General features: G+C 32.4%; 1 protein-coding gene across 2 annotated transcripts in view; it reads right to left on the bottom strand.

Annotated features, from left to right (window-relative positions):
- Window positions 1–7,268, bottom strand: part of Antp (Antennapedia) — a 221,922-nt gene extending 214,654 nt beyond the window's left edge. For both annotated transcript variants that reach the window (XM_068765760.1, XM_068765777.1), the window contains exon 1: window positions 6,956–7,268. The gene's annotated coding sequence lies outside the window, so the exon portion shown is untranslated. The remainder of the gene's footprint in view (window positions 1–6,955) is intronic.
- Window positions 7,269–19,896: the final 12,628 nt, after the last annotated feature.

Here is a 19,896-nt window from a genome sequence, read left to right as displayed (position 1 = left end):
TACACGTTTTGTTTACTTTTCCTATAGAATTTTTGTTGACAACGAAACTTTTATTCGCGGTCGTTTCGTGTGTACAGCTGTTAGAATTTTTCATTAAAAATGTAATATATAGTAACCTGTCAACAATTATTGTACTATCATTATATATTCAAAGAATTTATAGGAACTTGAATTTTACTTCACTAAAGGTGCAGGACTACCATAAATTATAACGAAACATGACAATAATTTTAAAAAGTGTTAGACGATTTATTTAGTCGCATAGATAATTTAATATTAATTGTTAATAAAAAATAAAACAAAATGGTTCGGAACTAACAATATTATGGTAATAGTTTAAAAATAATTAGTTAAATAAAGAAAAATAATTATTGCCTACTTTTTTATTCAGATTTGATTTGTTGCATGTTAAGGTTGCCTGCTATTGCAATTTATAATTAGCTCTATATTATTCCAATTTCTTGGTTTTTCATGTAATAAAATAACTAGTACATATAGGTATTTTTTCACGATTTTTTACTCGCCTTTTCTTCTCAAATATACGTACACAGACGTGACTAACAAGAGCTACGAATGAGAAATTTTGAAATTTAATTTAAGTCCTTATTGTTAACTAAATTGTCCAGAGATTTACGAGGCTAGAAAGTGGCTAACCCTTGACTCTAGTTATCGGTCTTTAACGCTAATCGCTTCCTTACATTGCTTAATAGACTCGGTTCTTGCTGTGCGTTTAGTGCCGTTACGTAACAAGTTAATATTATAAATGTATGTACTATTTATACAATGTGTATAAAGTAAAGACTATATTTTTTATCAAGACGAATTACACTTATTATAAGTAGTATAAGATGATGTAAAAATGCGTACGCCGTAGGTAGGCTACGAGAATACAAACGACGCAACTCCCACACCGCACAATTTATTGCCTATACGATAATTATGCGGATTTAAAGCTAAAACGCCGTGCTTTACGGTTCAGTTTACGGTTCTTTACGGTTTTTGTCCGCATAATGAATTTTCGATTTTGTTACCACGCCGGTAGGACGGTTTCGGCGTGGCCTGCGCTCGATGCGAAACAATCGGCTATTTGCTTATTCCGTTGCAGCGTCGGGACACTCGCTCGCCACGTTTGAAGTGACTGCAATTTGTCTCCGGCGACGTATTTCAAGTAGATATGATCGTGTGTACGACCAATGCCTGCATGAATTTCTTAAAGACAGATGTTGGTTTTTTACCTGTGCCGTGCTGTAGGTAAGACGTTCACCTGGTACCTTGGCTGAGGCCGCGTCGATGTTTAAACATTAATTAAAGAAATCTTATCAATACTTGGTATACAAGTAATTTACTCCATTAAACACACTACAAGATCATTCGTTGACTCACATCGGTAAATTCTTACATTGATTACATAACTTAAAAAATACTCGAAATCACAACAAATAAATTTATAAAAATAAATTTCCATATTATATTTTTTTAAAATACACTGCATTATTAGCGTATTTATTTTGAGTATATAGTAGAGTTATAAGTTGTATTTGTTTTTCACTCGGGTGTTTTCAATTTCGGGTTTTGTGTTTACAACACATGGTCAAACAGAAAGACTTGGTCAACATTACGTAAGCGAATGATAAATAAACATGTATTATAATCAAATTCGATATAGGCAGATGCTTCGACGCAGACTTATAGGGCAGTAACGGGTGCAACTCGACATTGGCACTCGTTGAACAAAAACTTACATATCGCCACAACTCATTAACTTATAAAGATGATAATTTATAAAATTCAATTCTACGCTGGCTGGTTAGCTTTCGTTTGGTTTTTTGTTTTCATTAGTACAAAAGGTGCTCTATTCATCGATTTTTTTGTCGGTACAGGTTTCGCAAGATGAATTTACATCACTCTTTGTATCGAAGTTTTTAGCTCTTTTATAACTTCGGCGTCTTTTATAATATTTTAGAAATTCAGCAAGTTACCAATGTTAATTTATTGCGTTAAATATACTGACAAAATTTGGTCTTAACAATTATATCAGATAGAAAATATCAACACGCATCTTAATTATAAAATTGTATCAACTTTGATCACTAAAATGTACGATTAAAATGTTTTCCTTAATTTTTTCCTTACTTTTTCATTTATTAATTACTTGTATGTTTCATCTAATATGATAAACTCGAAAACTCTGTTTAACATAGATTTTTATTTATCAGTTTAATAATACAAATTAATTAACAATCAATATTAATCAAGAATGATCAGTAATTGCTACAGCCAATTGGAAGTAAATTAATGAACAGAAAACTAGAAAATAATATACTTAATAATAACGTAACGTATTTTCGTATAGCATATATCCTCTTTACATAAATGTTGGCAAAATTTAGCTCTCCAAAGACAGTGAACCTCTTGATAAATCACTTTACATCGTGGAAATAAATTGTCAAAGGTTTTTGTAAATTTTACTGCATATATTTTCTAATATAAAAAACCCCAGCATATGTTTAATGCATCCTTGTTTGCAATTATCAACTGTAGTATTAATTATCATAATTGAGAGTCAAAAGGCATAGGCGCATTTAAACTCATAACGAAACCGCCTTTTACATTATTTAAATGCATGCATCGTGAATTTATATTGCTGCTTTATTGTTTCTTATAAACTAATGTAATGAATGAGTTATGAACTACCCTGTGTTAACTTTATTTAAATCTCATATTTTTATTTTTGTAATATTATTTACGTTATTAAATATATTATATGAAAAAAGTAAATTATTCTTACTGGTAAAAATCTTTAATTGAAAACATTAAGCAGAAATAAGATTGCTAAGATTTAACCAATTTTCACTAAATATATAAACATACAGAATGATTGGAAAGAGGTCTAAAGGGATAAAGGTATAACTTGTTTGTTAGCAAGTAAAGAAATCACTCTAAAATACTTAATTATAATACATATTTTTTGCATTGGAATGAATTAAAAAATTATAGACTGACATATCATAGCAGTATAAAATTAGTAGGGACAGATAGTAAAAAATAAATAGTTTGATTTTACAGTAATCAGATTCTTGATAACGTTTTTCTCACTGTATTATCATAACGATATTAATAATTCTAAAACAATTGATTTTTGATTACGCCCAATTCATTTAATGATAGAAAATTGGCCATAAATTCACCAATCACTAAATACCCTGTACATAACAAACAGAATAAAATAACAGAAATACTAACAGTGAAGCGATGACATCTAGTATACGTGACGATGGCATATAGTATGTCGTCGTTTTAATTGAAAAAAAAAAGGTTTTTATGTAAAAGTATAAATAAAACCTCTTTTAAGCTGTCCCACCTATAACCAATCAACTTGTACATTTAATAGCTGATTACTTTTATTAAAACGAGTAAGTACATTTTTATTTCAATACAGGTCGTTACACAATGTATTTTTAAACTTGACATAATACCAGTTATTTAAATAAATCGATGGTCTAGCAAAGTGAAGTGCCTCATAAAGAAATAAGGTAGAATCATATGTCATAAATAGGAATGGATTAATTTTGTTGGCGCAATTGGTAGCCATTTCTGCGTATGTGACGTTAGCAATTATTAAAGTTATATAGTGATAGTTAAATGATACTTATAAAAGCGTGGGTTAATGTTGTGAAGATGATTCAACCAGTGTTGTGAGAAGCGCGTTGGTTTAGTGTTATTATAAGCAGTATTTTGAATGTTCATTGCGTTTGATCAGCTAAGAATGTAATGCCATTAATTACTTTCTTATACCTTTTGTTTAAACTTTTCAATATTTATATATAACCTCTATGTGGTTTTAGTTCATTTATGTCTACTTCCGTAATTTTTTATTTAATTTAATTTCTTGTAATTTATAATTTGTGCTCTTCATCTAATAATGTTTGTACTTTGTTGTTTGAATCCGACAACTGTGAAGGATCTTGAAATGCCTAAATAAATACGTTTATTGTTAGATTCATTTCATATGTAATTTTTAGTTTCTCTGTGTTAAATCGTTTTTATTAATAAATGTCTTAACTAGTATCTTACTTGTTTTTTTTTTAAATGTTACGGTAATAATAACCCTACTTTTAGAATTTCTTGGAGTCAGCTAAAAATATAATATTGATAATTTATTTTACACTTTCTTCACTTATTCAGTCATTTTTATTATTAGCAATTTTTGAGTTATAGATATTGAAAATAATTTAATTAATTATATATTTTTTTGTAATTTTGTCTATTTATTTATGAAAAAATCATGCCATTTATTTTACATACTAAAGTTGTTTACTAATTATAAACTATGTTACTCTAAGGTCGATTAAAATTTATTTTAATACATATAGATGGAGAGATAACCGTCCAGTTATTTGATTTTTAGTTACACAAACATTAAGTTTAAGTTTTTTTTTTTTTTGGTAAAATTTACTATAGCCTCTGGGCTTATTTTAATTGCTCCTTGTGTTTCAGGATATAAGTGAGTCAGTGTTAACTGCTGGAAGAACCGGACTTAACATTTATGATAAAAACCGTGCAGTGCAAGACTGGTATTTAATATTAAACATAATTTCTACAAACTGATTCATCGCATACGGCGGTAAAAATTACAAAAACATTGCGGCGTATCACTGAATAATAAGTAAAGATTGAGATCTAACGAACAGGGTGATGTGAAATAAGACAAATATGGCGGTGCGCATGAGTGGAATTCAAAATGGACGCCTACGCTCTTGTTAAATCCTTGTTATTGTCTACCATGAACTACTTCTGAAGTCCTTCAATTTGACTACACAAAAAATTTTCGTCCATTTTTTTCCTTTTCATCACAGTTTTCTGTTATATTTTATTTTGTAGTGTCCAGATATTTTATATGTCAAGTGTAACTTAATTTTGATACGAAGGCTTTTTTAATAACATTGCTCCTTTAAATGCCATGAAAGTACATTATACCTTTTTGATATATATATATATATATATAATATTATCTTTAGACAACGCGGATGAGAAGTGTGAACAAATTTGATCATTTTTAAAAATGTTGCTAAGGACCAGTCTTTTATTTTTTATTAATACTTAACCTCCAATAAATTTAATAAAATGGTAAATTATTTAAATTATTGCATGCAATAAATTATTAATATTTTTCTTACAAAATGTAAAAAAATATAATTACTATGTAAAACACGTTTCAATGCAACAATAAAACATATGCCCATCATGCGTCAGTGTTTTCATTTATTGCAGCATTTTAATGTTTTAAACGACAGAGGTGTTGAATAAATATTTATTTTTATTAATGTTGAATAACATATGTATAAGTTTAACATCATTGCATATGCATAGAATCATGAATAATAAATTCGTTCATGAATTTTACACAACTTATAATTATTAATTGTTTTTAATTTTTTGTAGTTTTTGATGTAACAAATTAATTTAAAACAAAGTGGTTTTCTGATCTGAGTTCCTAAATATTACCGTTGCTTATTAGAAGTCTGTTATCCGTTCATAGCATGAAGCGCGTTACCTGTTGTAGCCCCAAAATTGAACCTTAAGGATAACGGAATAAAGTTATGGAAACTTAATACAATTTTAATTTAGAACCTTTTGGTTTTGTTACAATATTTTAAATAATTTAATGTACATTCCTACTACTTACTCCTAAATAACAGTTAATATATATTAATATATTAACTGTTATTTAGGAGGAGCAAAAATGACAGTTTTCTTAATAGTTTATTCTTTATATTTTATGAGTAAATATTAATAATATATATTCTTTATATGCCTTACAATCATTTTGTATATTTCTTAAAGTATGAATTTGTAATTCATGTTCAATTGCGACTACATATTTAAATATTTAAGTAAAGGATCAGATAGTCATTGTTACATTTAATAACAGGGCTTATGTATATATGTTGATAGATATTATGATTTTGTATGCAATGACATAAAACAGTGCTGATTCTTATTTCAAATTTATGTCATATGATACATTTTGCAACTTTTTCAGAATTTCAATTGTTACTTATAACAATCGCTAGACGATACTTAGCATAAATCTTCAAATTAACCAAATACTTATTAATGAAACAAATTTGTCTAATGTGTTTATTGACATTAGTTTTTTATAATTACTCTTGTAATTTAAATTATATATATATTTTATACGACAAAAATATATACCTTTTTTAAATACATTTATAATTTATAAGAATCTTCAATAAAATAATTGGTCGGAAAAGTCCTCGAAAATATTAATTTACGTTTTCTAATAAATATTAAAAAATATGTTTACATAGTCAACCTTATAGACTAAAAATAACATAAAATTTACAAATTTAATGATATGTAAACATTAAGGTAGGTAAATCAATATATTAAACTTTTGTTGACGTTAATGCTACTAACTTTGTAGCACTTATAAAGTCAATTATTGTGTTATTATTTGATGTTTTATGGGTTATTAATACATTTTTTAACCATAAATTTTTATCAGCGTACATAATTTTAATGTCACGACCTTGCACCAAGCAGTTAGTTGTAAAAGTAATAGAATGAATTGTTAAAAACTTTTTGAGTGACTGTTTAGTACAAAAGTTTAGCTTTTAAATGGGTACTAATCGGTACGTGGAATCATCGACAACAGTTTTGTAGTCATCGTAATCAGTTTACTCGCTTTATGTGTTTGTCAGTTGAGTTCCTGGCCGGCCTTTCTTAGCGGACCAGCATTCAGAGCCGGTGATAACTTACGTAAGATAATCTTAAAATAATTGTCGATTCAAAAGTGCGTTAATTGTCACTTGAATAAAGGTATTTAGAATTTGAAAGCGAACATTGTAAGGGCGTTCGGGCCGCGTAAAAGTTTGCGGAGCCAACAAAAGTTCGGAGCGGTCCGGGGGCCGCGGATCGGCAATAAACTCACCTTAAACCGGCCGGTTGTTTACCGACGGAGAGTAGAGCGCGCCATAGCACGCACAGAACTCGCGGCGTCAGTTCACTCGGTCAAGTCACGTGTCAACGTTTTAGCGGCAGCATGAGCGCAATACTAAACGCGGTCGCACGTGGTGGACCCGCCAGGTGGGAAGCGACGAGCGTCGCCTTGTTTACGGCGCTCGATTACGCAACGCGTTGTCGGGCTGACGCGCGTCAGTCGAGTGCCGGCCGATGCTTTACGAGCGACGCCTCCCCCCACAAGCGCCGCGACGCCGCACTAAATCTGCGACTCGGAAAGGACACCCAACCCCCTTTAATCCGACACCATTGACGTACAAAGACAACGTTAATCGTTGCGATTAATTGAACGGTTCGGTTGCAGCGCGATGGGATCGTATCGCAGTGTTCACGGCGAGCCCGAGCCCGGCAAGTGCGGCGTCGTAAAGTTTCTTCGTGTATCGTTCGATGCACCAGACGTTGATAGCGCTACGCGCTCTACACGTTGCTCTACTTCGCACCAGAAAAACTTTCTGCGAAACAATAAATAAAGGCTTTTATTACATTAATTATTTTACAAACCTTTTCATTTTATGACATTGCGTATTGGCTACAATACCAAGGGACAAAACTATGGTTCGTTCAAGTTAAGAATCCTGTTAGTCTACTGCCCCGCACACGCCCCACAATCAAATCTTTCAAATTCAAATTCAACAATTCCTTATCTGTATACGATGGATTTTATCTCTACTTGATATTAAGTAATCAAACACATGGAAGATTAGATTTCTTAAATAATATAAAAAATGGCATAATTTTTGGCTAACGTTCGACGGAACTTTACTCACGTTCAAAAGTATATCTTCGACATTTACTGTGACATTTGACTTACTAATTAGGAGTGATTTCTTTTTTCACTCTTAAGGCAAATGAACTACATTCATTTAGTATTAACCATATACCTACCTATATAATCTTAATTAATTTTTTAATCATGAAATTTACAAGCAGCTTCGAGCAGTACCCTACACTAAAAACCATTTCTTGATTACTTGGCAAACTTTAAATCTATAGCGAACTTAACTATTCTGGGAACCCTTTAATTCGACTTCAGGCGCGTCACTGTTACAGCCAGTCGACGGTTCTTTTCAACTTCTCGCTTTCTTTTCTAAAAAGTAGCGGTTTGCTCAATATAAACAAAATGCATGCATAAAATATTTGCGCTAGACAGTGGAGTGCAGAAACTTCGTTATCTACAGATCACAAAATGCTTGCATATTTTTTTACTAGAGAGACTGGAAGAAGTTTACAAGAAGTCTAATTACATTACTTTGATTAGATAATTATTATAGCGACTGTCAGATATAAGCAAAAGGAAATGAAATAACCATTACTCTTTTCCATAATTTTGAATTCCGTGTTCTTTACTTTAACTGTTTAAGTGTCATTGTTTGAGAATTATATCACTTTTCGATGCATCACCTTCTTTTACCATGAAGGACATTATAACACTTGATTTTACGTTCAGAAATATTTAGTGGATTGAATCTAGTGAAGAGAGCCAAAATGGTAAATTACAACGAAACACCGAATCACCTTCTAATTTAGACACAAAACCCTATCAACAAGATTTAGCCAAATTAATGTCGAACAAGGGATGGTCTTCCATCAAAATTTAAATCTTGTTTAACTACCGTGGACAACCCATTGGTCAGGAAAGTTCCCACTTTTAGCTAATTATAAGTACCATTGTCTAATCTGTTGCCATTCCATGTAAGGTAAATTATCCATTTTGGCGTTCTTGTACCTGACTATAGCTCCCGGCCGCTTATATGACCAACAATGATGTGATATAGGCTCATATTGTCTAAAAAATTATGCTCCAAGATAAAGACCTATTAAAAACCTAAATTGATAGATAAGAAAGGCATTTAATAGTAAAATAACTCGTCTCTTAATTATTTGAGAGATTATGTATTTTACTAACTTGGCTACTGGTTTCCATAATAAGCTCTGAAGTTCGATGTGGATTAAAGTCTCAATACCGGCAATCACGAAGACAAACTTTGCTTTAAGTCGATTATTGAAAGAACTTACACTGACTGGCTATATAGCCTTGTACATAAAAAACTACATATTTTGGAATAACCCAAAACAGCAGGAAATATTTGAGTTGGTAGTGTCCTTATGATATGGTGGTATATAGTATTATACCGATACAAAATACTGTGTACGTAATTAAATACATATAGGATTAGATAAGTGCGTTAGGTCTTGGCCTATTATCCACACCAACTACTCCTTTAATGTATAATAAAGCATTGCTAGTTTCTTACAGAACTTCTTGGAGCCAAAATCTACTATCGTATATACTGGAGAACAGTACAATGATAATTACAATTATCATTTTAGCCGTAAGTTGTCCTATACTAGACATAAACCTGCCCTAAAAATTTCTTACAGAGCGTTTGGAAGCGGCCTGCATGCATCGTCTTCCGTTCAGTAACTTAATATTTTACTGATCCATTTTCACAGCAATCTACAATCAGTAAGACTACGATTTCAAAGAAAACTTAATTGTGATGACTGCTCTAAAATTACTAAATTATACACGGTTAATCCCCTGTCTTAAAGTTCCTAAATGAACTCTTTTTCACATAAATTTGGATCCACTCATGGTGAGACCCACTCTTAAAGAAAAACAGCCAGCTAAAAGACGCCTGAACCATTATTTTCCGAAATATAAGGTATTAAATCCTTAGATTTAATAAATAATTACGCAAATATCAAGTTTCATAAAATAAAATTTGAGTAGCAGTACATTAGTGTTTTATAATCCAGATAAAGGTAGGATGAGAGCAATCGCTAATCGTCAAATTTTTAAAATCTTTAGCTACTTTATGCAAAAGAAACATCATGCTATGAAATTGGTTTTTAGGGTTCGGTGAATGTCATCTGTACCAATCAGTCAGTACCATCCCTGAATTTTGGAGTCGAAATCCAAACATCACCATGACTATGACAGTTTTACGAAGCACACTACTAAAAAGAAATAAAAGTCGAAATCTGAAACACAATTCAACAAATATTATCACATCTTTATAAACACATCCAAACCAAACACATCTCATATATTGATACCATTCATGCATGCAGTATTAATTTTAAACAATGATTTTTTTGTTTAATAATGCTGCAAGCATTTTCGTAAAAATTGCTGGATAAACTTAACCATGATACTCATATAAACAACTTTATTGGTGGATTGGGTAATTTTACCGCAACGGTATTATATACATTTATACAAATTAATATTAATTTCTAGTAACAACACCGAAAAATATTTAGTACGAATTGAAGATTCTGCAGAAAAATTGCCAAAAATTGTTTGAGTTGTTTTGAAATCAAAGAGGCGTCTCGTCTCGGGCAATGTGGAAACGTGAAATGAGTGATTGTCAAAAAGCAGCATTCTGTTTAACCAATAAAATCACAGCGCAGGCCGCCATGTTGGAATCCCCACTCCTTACGTCGCGAGATCTTAGCGAGATGCCATTGACGCCAGTGCGTGGCTATCCCTTCTCTTTATTTCATGTGATTGACGGTTTGAATTTTGACAATTTTAAATTTTGGAAATTGCTGCATATTTAGATATTTTTAGGTACAAATGTCAAATAATACCACATTTGTGATATAGTCACGAGTTAAATTTCGGGATTCAAGAAAAGCGGTTAATATTGTCGGAATAAACTGAAACCTATTGAAAATGTAATTGACAGTTATAGTTTTGTGAAAATAAGTTTTCTTATTTTAAATTAAAAAATTGTTGTTTAATGAATTTCACTGTCAATTTTAACATAATATTTCTTACATTAGCAAAATATTACTCTAAATTGTGATATATTTTGATTAATAATTAATAAGTAGTACGGAAAACAATACGGAGAGCCATTGTCGCTGTTGTTTCAGCCCACAGGCATCTATGGAAGGAATAGGTTTCTTTTAAAAATATCTATAGAGGGATATACCAAAATCGCCTCACTTGACAAACGATTTGGCGGATCCTAGTGTAGTTCAGTATGCTGAGGAGGCTGCTGCCCAACTTCTAGAAATATGTTTATGACCAGTGGCAACCTTATATAATCAATGCTCAATGTGTAATTTGTATAAGATTTTATCCCGTGTATTTGGAAATAATAAAATAATTAATTACTCTCCTTTAATACAAGGATTGTAATGAGATTTAGAGTAATCATCAATTAAGAGTAAAACATTCTGTAACTGGCTACTCTGTGTAAACACCACTAAACATCAATATTATCACAATTTCAGCTGCAGGATGTCGACTGCTGAACATAGGTCTCCGCTTAAAACCCAGCGGCCATTTGTACTATTTGTTGTATTTCCTGACCTATGCCACTTCAAATTGCCAATCGGTTAGGCTATATATTTGGGTTTATATTTTGGTTACGTATTTTCGTCCATGCAAGGATCTCATTATTACTGTTTGGATATCGAAGAAAAATCCAGAGCGTTACTGTCCTCGTGGCTCTTCGAACAACTGTGACCTTGGCAATGAGGCCTGAAGTGAGACCGCGTTTCACTATGGTAAATCATTCCTAGTAACGCATCGACTTAGAATTTGGTCTTAAGGCATTATACAGTGTGCTTTATTTTCTAGTTTAACATTATTGCTTAAATATATGATCCAAATGATAGAGTACAAGTGTACCATTCTCAGAGAAATTATTGGCTCAATAAAGTAGAATTTTGTCGCGTGGTAGAAAAGTTAATATAAATGTATTAATGATCTCTCCCGAAACTTTGCTTGAGAAATAATTTTTAATTTTAATTCGTTACCGATCAAAATGAAATATATCGTTACGAGAGAAAAATAATTATGTGTCAATTGTCTAATTAATAAAGATAATACTAACATTTGTAATCTTATCAAAGCGAACAATTTCCTAAAAACCGACATTAATTATGAAATAAAAAAAATTAAAAGACCGAAGTGGAGCAACATTTAAAGCTGTACCACAGCACATTTCGTTTGCCACATTCCTGAGCGCGTTTAAAGCATGCTCTAAACAGCTGATTTCCCGATATATTCCCATCTCCTTTATCGTGCAGTAAAACAGGTAATAAAACAGAGAAAACTATACTTTATGCGCTCCCACTGGAATTGCGCGGACGACGAGCGTAACCTACATGCGGCCATTTCGAGATTTACGATCTGGGAATTGTGTGTTAGAAAAGGACAAAAATATACACCTCCTTGCTAACAGTAAGCCCGAACGTAGCGTGCCCGTTGATGTGCCGAGGACAAGGCTATTGCAGTATAAGTGAAAATCGCAGAAACTACATGTGAACAGAACTGAGCAATCACAAAATTGCTGTTTATAACGAATTTTGTATATTTATAAAGAGTAAGTAATCTTTGTCAGCTACTAGAAGGAATTGAATTTTATAGTACAACCCATGAAGTGATTGATTTGGTTATTTTAGCTATACTACACAAAATCGCATACTAGCTCATTCCGTTACATTTGTGTGTGTAAATTAAACTATTCGCATGGGGGTGATAAATATATAGCTTTCCCTTTTGTATGGCTGAATAATGTGTGTGTTAGAGTGAGAGATAATAAATCGCTTGATGCGGCCAGAAGTGACATGTTTATGGGCGTTACCGTGGCGCGTGCGGCAATGGGCTGGGAGCGGCAGTCGAGAGAATGGCGCCGTGAGACGCGGAATAATGTAAATATGAAAAATTAAAACTACTTATATTAAGAAAAAAATACTTCGTAATTTAAAATTTACATTTATTTTCCTTGTACAAGTCCAAACAAGCTGCATGGTTTTTTTTAATTGTTTTATAATTTTTTTTATTAAACTTTACTTAAAATAATAAAAATCTATAAAAATTGGAATAATTTATAAATAAAAATATTGTAAAGTTACAAAAATAAATAGCTGAGTAGATTATAAAAAAATAACTCTTAAAGTACTAGGGTAACATGAAAAATAATATACAGTTTAGTTGTTTTTTTGTATTAAATATTAATGCACGCGTTTAATCAGTATTCATTAGTTGGAGCCTCATTGCCGAATTAACAATGTCGTTCATTCGGTCCGACACGGCAATAGGAATCATAAACACGCGATTCATTCAGGCATATCATTCTACAGGTGGCAAATTACGCTCAAATCCAATAAATTAGAGCAGAGCGCTTCTCGGAATCTGCTGTTAGTGAAACGTCCGTAAGTCATTTTACGAGCTAACTTCGAAGCGGGCATGAACAGATGTAAAAGGACCTTTTTAAATTAAATGCCTCCCGATCCGGCGTCTGCTTTATGGGACCCGAAAAAAGTATTTCCGACTTGAACGTAAAATTAAAAAACAATTTAAAACTATAATTACATACAGGGTGATATATAAGCTTTTAAGGGTTCTATTTGTGGCTTGCATGCCAACAAAGAGCTTCAGCAAATATGTTGTATAAATCTGTTTTTTTTTTCTGTAGGAATGCAACAAGCCAATAATTTCTGTCAGTACAATCTAGATTGATAGATAGTAAACAATAATTATTTTTTAATATTTAATGACTCGAATTATAAAAATATGAAAAATATTATTAATACATTATTTATTATTTCTGAAGCTTTCTAGAAAAGGTACGATCTCCAACAAACGAACGACGACGAAGAAGAAATATTCGATTTTTGAATAAGTTGAACCATACAATATTAACATGAAAAAAGAGGTATTCATTCATATTTCTTAAGCATTTATGAATTACCAAACATCCTGTAAACAGGAAAGATGATAATCAGGAGATTTTTCCCGCCTAACGATTATAATTAATTTAAACCTGCTATATATATATATATATATCTATATAATGTATCTTCGAGATAGAACCAAATTAAGACATTTTGTCTAAACATATTTATTTTAAAAATAATATAAATTAATTTCCAAAAACTCTCCCATGCGGAAATTGAGTTTCTCACTTCTCAGAGAACTGGTTGGAAGTGGACATTTTTCCCTGCTCTTGCACAACTTTTTTGATCTACTCATTTTATTGATATCTCGGGCATAGGTCTCTCCATACCTTGTTGGGTGTTGTAATATAATCCCCCAATACACAATAATTTATTTCTTTTTAAATATAGTAACGTTTTTCATTAATTAATGAGACTTTTCAGGAGATAAAATCGCATAGTATAGTAGAAAGTGATTAATAACTTTTTATCATTTGATATATATTATACCAACAGTTATTACTTCGAATAATTTAGAATTATTACATAGATCGACAACTTTCCAATGAGGACGAGTTTAACGATGGCCGCTCCATAAAACTATACAGGATGTGACGAAAGTCAATTCCTTATGCAAATAGGGAGTCAAGTGCTTGCTTACGGTTGTTTTACGACTTCCACTAACATTTTTTGAAGCGGTGGGAAAACTGTCAACAAGTAAAAACAAAATAAATATTTGTTTTTATCGATTTATGTAATTCATTTGTGAATGAAGAAAAGAGAAGAGTTATTTGAATAGAAATGTTGTGAAGAATATGTACCAAGACATAATATAAGATAGTGATTATATTTCTGTATACTTTACATAATTTATTTTAAAATATTTTGAACATTGTTTAACATGAATTTACTGAAGGTTTTTTCTTAAAAACATCATTAATATTAATGTATTCGCATGCGATTTACGGACAGAAATGGGTTTAAAAATTACGTTTATAAAAATTGCGACAAATTTATTCGAGGCGGTCGAAATTTTAATGATGCTTTTATGTGTAGTAATTAAATTAAAGATTTTTCCATCATTACACAATAATTCAGAGTGTATCGCAACGTAGACAGTTTAAACGATTGCACTTATTTATTTGTTTTAAACTAATATATTATAAACTTACTATTACTTATTTTCTTTGTTGCCAAACATGGGCGCAGATAGCGCTAAGTCTAATCAAATTTCGGGGGCTCTCTTAGAAGTCTCGTATTGTTACATGCTACTTAAATTACCGGATTGGGAGATAGTTCAATTCTTAGATCGCTTAGGTAAACACTCTGTTAAGTAACCCGGTGCTAGAATCCCGAAGAGGGGAGATGAACTCTGAACGCGTTAAGTATGAAAGATGCTCAAAAGGGTCGCACGTTGACCAAGTCGAATAGCAGACCTCGATCCTCATAACACCTCGCTGGTGTTACCACATGAAGAAACGCTGGGTGAAGAAGTGGCGAAAGAAACTACAGCAATGCTTCTATTTAAAATATTCAAGGGTTGACGTCCCATGTAGTTTACAACCTCGCCAGCGAAGTTAGCTTGTTCTTGACTAGTCGTCGTATTTTCCCTAAGGTTGTCAATAGATATATATACCACAATCGCTACGCATGCTAGGCGCATGCGCGTACGCAGAGGACGCTGCTGCCTATCATGTGGAAACTTGTTTGTGAACAGTAGCAATCCTATACAATTAATGCACAAAGTGGAAATTATGTATAAGAATATATACCAGGAATCGAATACGCGACCTACAATCGCAAGTCTCAGTCCTTTACCTCTGGGATACCGCTGCTCAATGTCCTTATCTGGCTGAGAATTATTTTATATAATGCTTGTATTACTGTCGTCGCGTCATACGAACTCCAAAGCATGTATTGGTCTTACAACGGCAACTTTTTCAAAACTGTCAACTGTTACATCTGCTTGGCGAATAGTAACTAAAATAGTACGAATAAAAACTAAAATACTAAAACGCTTAAAAATGTGTTTCGGTTTAAGACCGCCATTGCGTTAAAATTGTCATTTTAAAATTACGTTCGCAGGCATGTGTACAAAGTATACGGAAATCTATAAGGGAGTCCAAAGTCAGAGGACGTCTTACGACTGAAATTATTATTATGGTGAAGTCAATCGATCAAACAGGTATTTTCTTTTAATATTACAATGGTTTCCATCATATTCGTAAAACAAAAGTAGCTATTGATGAGGTAATTATTATTTTAGCCAAATTAAAGGCGCCCGTAATGTTGCGGTGAAATATAATTTCGTTAAACAGCTACTATTTCTGGCGTGGTTTCCTTTTTTCCGAACATGAAACGTAATTTCTTTTCATATTCCTCACAAAAGGTCGAATATGAACATAAATATAATTAATAACGGCCCCTAACGCTTCTCCGTCCGAAGTTTCATTTGTTCGCGGAGGAAAATCTCCGCAACATGTAACCTATGCATTGCCATCTATCTTTTTCCACAAAAGCCGGACATTATTGTTCGGTCCAAACACTCCTAAATCTTCGGAAAAGTAATATATATTCGTTTTGCCCGCTGCGGTGCGCGCTCCGTATACGCCAGTCAGTCGCCTCGCTACTTTTCCGTATCTGTTAATGTTTAATACATTGCTCGTTCCGTTCGGCGCTTGAGCACTTGTGCGGGCCATCCGGTGCGACGGAAAAGCGCACAACAACTTTCTACGCTTAGATCGCTTTTTCTAAAATCTTTGCAGTTTCATTATGACTGTTTTAAGTGAGCAATTCTGTTGATGTAACCGATGTTACGATTAACCTTTGACACGTTCCTGCTAAAAAATTAAAAACAGAAAGCTCACTGTACCTTTGTTGAAAGATATATTGTAAGAGTTATGGTGAGTTTTAATTAATACAAAAAATATTTTTAAATAACAGATTTGAGGAGCGATTGGACGTAATTTTTTAAAGGCTCTGCTTACTGATGTGGTAGGCCGCAGAGTGCTCCTCGCCTATGACCTCTCCTCAAGTAGCAAAGCTGGAGAGCTCCCCAGGAAGTCTCGGCTCAGGTGGCTACCTGTTTTATCTGATGGGAGGCCGCCGACCTATTGAATGGCTTCGGTAAACGTTCCATGAAGTGACTAAGCTCAAAGGCTTTTCCTTCTGAAATGCGACTGGTAATAACTTCTGGCAGTACAACGGCTACAGGAACAGATAATTAATAATTTTAAAATGTTGTATCCGAATTTTGTAAATACTTTTTCATGCTATATTATCTTTACGGCTTGTTGTTTCAGATCATGTCATTTATCAGCCTATAAAGCTCTTAAAGCTTTTTAGACTATTTTTAAACACGAAAACGTTCAATACACTATACAATCGTTTCAAATTGTTAATTTTTAAACTTCAGAATTTACTTCTTTTTAATAAACCATTTCAAAGTTAATCTATCCATGTGACAAAGTTCATTTGAATATTTTATGAATTAATATTTTTTGTTAATTTCACATATCTTTATACGCTTTGTAGTGTCGCATTAAAATCGTAATGTTTATAAATCATATGTGAAATAAAACAACTTTAGACTGGTGTAGGCTTGAAGCATTAGTTACGTGAAACGGTCGGAGAAGCGTCGGCTCTAAGAACTGAGACTTCTTAGTATAACGTAATGGACGAGAGTAATTTGAGAATGAGCCCAGTAAACCAGCGTCAAAATATGTAAAGATCTTTATCTTTCCCGTAAAACGGCTTGGGAAAAAACATAAAGAAGGTGGTGTCACCTGATCCCGACAGGCGTGATTTACCGGGCGCGGTGTGGACGCGGCCTTAGGTCCCGACCCCGGGTTATGACGCCCCGAAATAATTTACCTACGTGTGACAAGAAACAAGTAGGCACGGACCGGTACAATAAGCGCGACCACTTGGACTTTTTTTTCGCGTTTTACTCGTTATGAAGGTCTTAGCCAAAAAAAATCCATAAGAAACGAGTTCAAAAGTTAGTTCGTGTAATGTTAACATTTATTTCGATTTGTTTCTCTGCTTCTTTATAAACCTATGTAGCAAGTATGACTATAATGCTATTTATTTTAAGTGTTTCTAGCATTGCTATAGGAAATTAATTCGAAACAATCATCATTATGTACCAATAGAAGCCTAGAGCTTAGCAAAGTTGACCAGACTTTCGCTGCCAATATCCAGCTATTTCACACGACTTTAACTATTTTGTCGATCAACCTAGTGTGGGCCCTATCATCGGCGCGTCACTCGGTTCGTGGTGGTGAGACCCTTCAGCCCCAAAAGCCGTTGGTTGCACAGACGATGTGACTCTGCCTTACTAGATGATATCGAAGTAAATTTCCTATAGTCTATTAAACCATATAACTTACCGCACTATAATATAATGCACACAAAATTCTTGTGTAACATCACACCTGCACATCTCATCTTTGCTTGTAAGCTCTGAAAGTCAACGAAGCTTTATTATCGATAATGATTGATCTAAATTTTGAATAAGCCGAAGATTCTGCTCTGCGTGATTGTGATTTATCTTCGAGCATGTAACGCACAAGGTTTTGTTTGCTATTTATAAATTAAATGAACGACTCTTAATACATATCCTGTTTCAGCCATTTAGTAATGAAGCTTTTGAAAAAAAGTAATAAGCGTATATTTGTGATTGAACAACGACGTTGTAAAATTTGTTGTTTTTTTAATCCGCTTTTAATATCAAAACATCTTTCTTTTAATATATATTTCACTGAAAACTGTCTAAATTTTTTGTTTCTTCTGATAGTATCGTACCTATTTATGTATACATTTTCTATATAATATATACTATAAGAGCTTCTGAATTTTTACAGTGTTTAATATACACATTTTTATTTTAATTGTTTTTTTTTGTTCTGTTAATTCAAATGTGCTCTGTTTATAAAAGTCCCAACAACAACCTCAGTTGGGTTTTTATTGTATTCATTTTTAACAAATGTCGTTAATATATTTGTCCTAACGCACGTTATCATTTAAAATATATTTTTGTACTAGTTTTCATTAATGTATTTTGCTCCATTGTTCAGGGACATTATATTATCTTACTTGATTTTTTTTTTAATTATGGCCATCTGTAAAAAAGCGATTTTATTTCATTTAAAAACGATGTTGTATTAATATGATAATAAAATGTCTCCAAATTTTCAAACCTGAAAATTATGAAATATGAATTTATTGCATTAAATTCGTTAATTTTAACTTACTCATTAAAAATAATTTACTTAGGCCAAAAAAGGTTTCTAGCTTATCCTATATCTTATAATAAAATGGATATTTATAAAAATAACTTTTTTATTATTAACAATAAACGTTCGTTAACATGTTGGTTTAAATATAAAACACATTTTTTAAATGTGACAAATTCGACTCACATAATTTATGTTTAAATAGTTAATTGATAAATTTTGCAATTATTGTTTTAAAACATACAGTATAACAATACTCAAATCTTATTACAATCTTAGAAGTGGTAAGAAAAATGATCAGACCCATAAGCTTATCCCAAAATGTCTGTTGCAACTTAAGCAAACAATGTCATATCGACGCTAACGTATGAAAGAGATATTGAACTTTATTACAAGAGATCGTAGGGCTGAAATTACATCGCTTCTTATGTGGTAATACGACTTTGAATTCGGTTATAGTAGGAGCTCAAGTAAAATGGAAGAAGTCCCTGAGAAAATTGGCACAAGTGGTTTTAGCTGGAATGGCAAGCGCGGGGAGCGACGGCGCACGAGGGAACATACAACATGTAACGCAGACGCGACAAAATATAAAGAATATTCGAATTCTAAAACAAACAATAATTTTTATACATATTACGTATATATTTTTTCGAAAATTATCTTAGTAGCAATTGGTTTTTCCCCAACAGTTCAATAGTGTCCAAATATATTTTGACGTAATATTTCTATGAATTATATATTTAAAGTTTATTTCATTACTTCTAGATGGTGATTCGGAAAGCCATGCTCGAGATTTCTTTACGAGATCGAATCGGTAATGATTCGGTATGAAGATGAACGAAAGTAATGGTAACATAACCCAGCAGATTGGCTGGTTAGAGTGGCAGAAGGCAAGCCACGTCGCGCGCAGAATAGATGGCCGCTGGTGCGTTAA

Source organism: Battus philenor, unplaced genomic scaffold, assembly GCF_028537555.1.
Source record: "Battus philenor isolate CCGP_79_NKW_IND1 unplaced genomic scaffold, ilBatPhil1.0.hap1 SCAF_10, whole genome shotgun sequence".
In the NCBI taxonomy this organism is placed as follows: domain Eukaryota; kingdom Metazoa; phylum Arthropoda; class Insecta; order Lepidoptera; family Papilionidae; genus Battus; species Battus philenor.
This window is presented reverse-complemented; position numbering and strand designations above follow the sequence as displayed.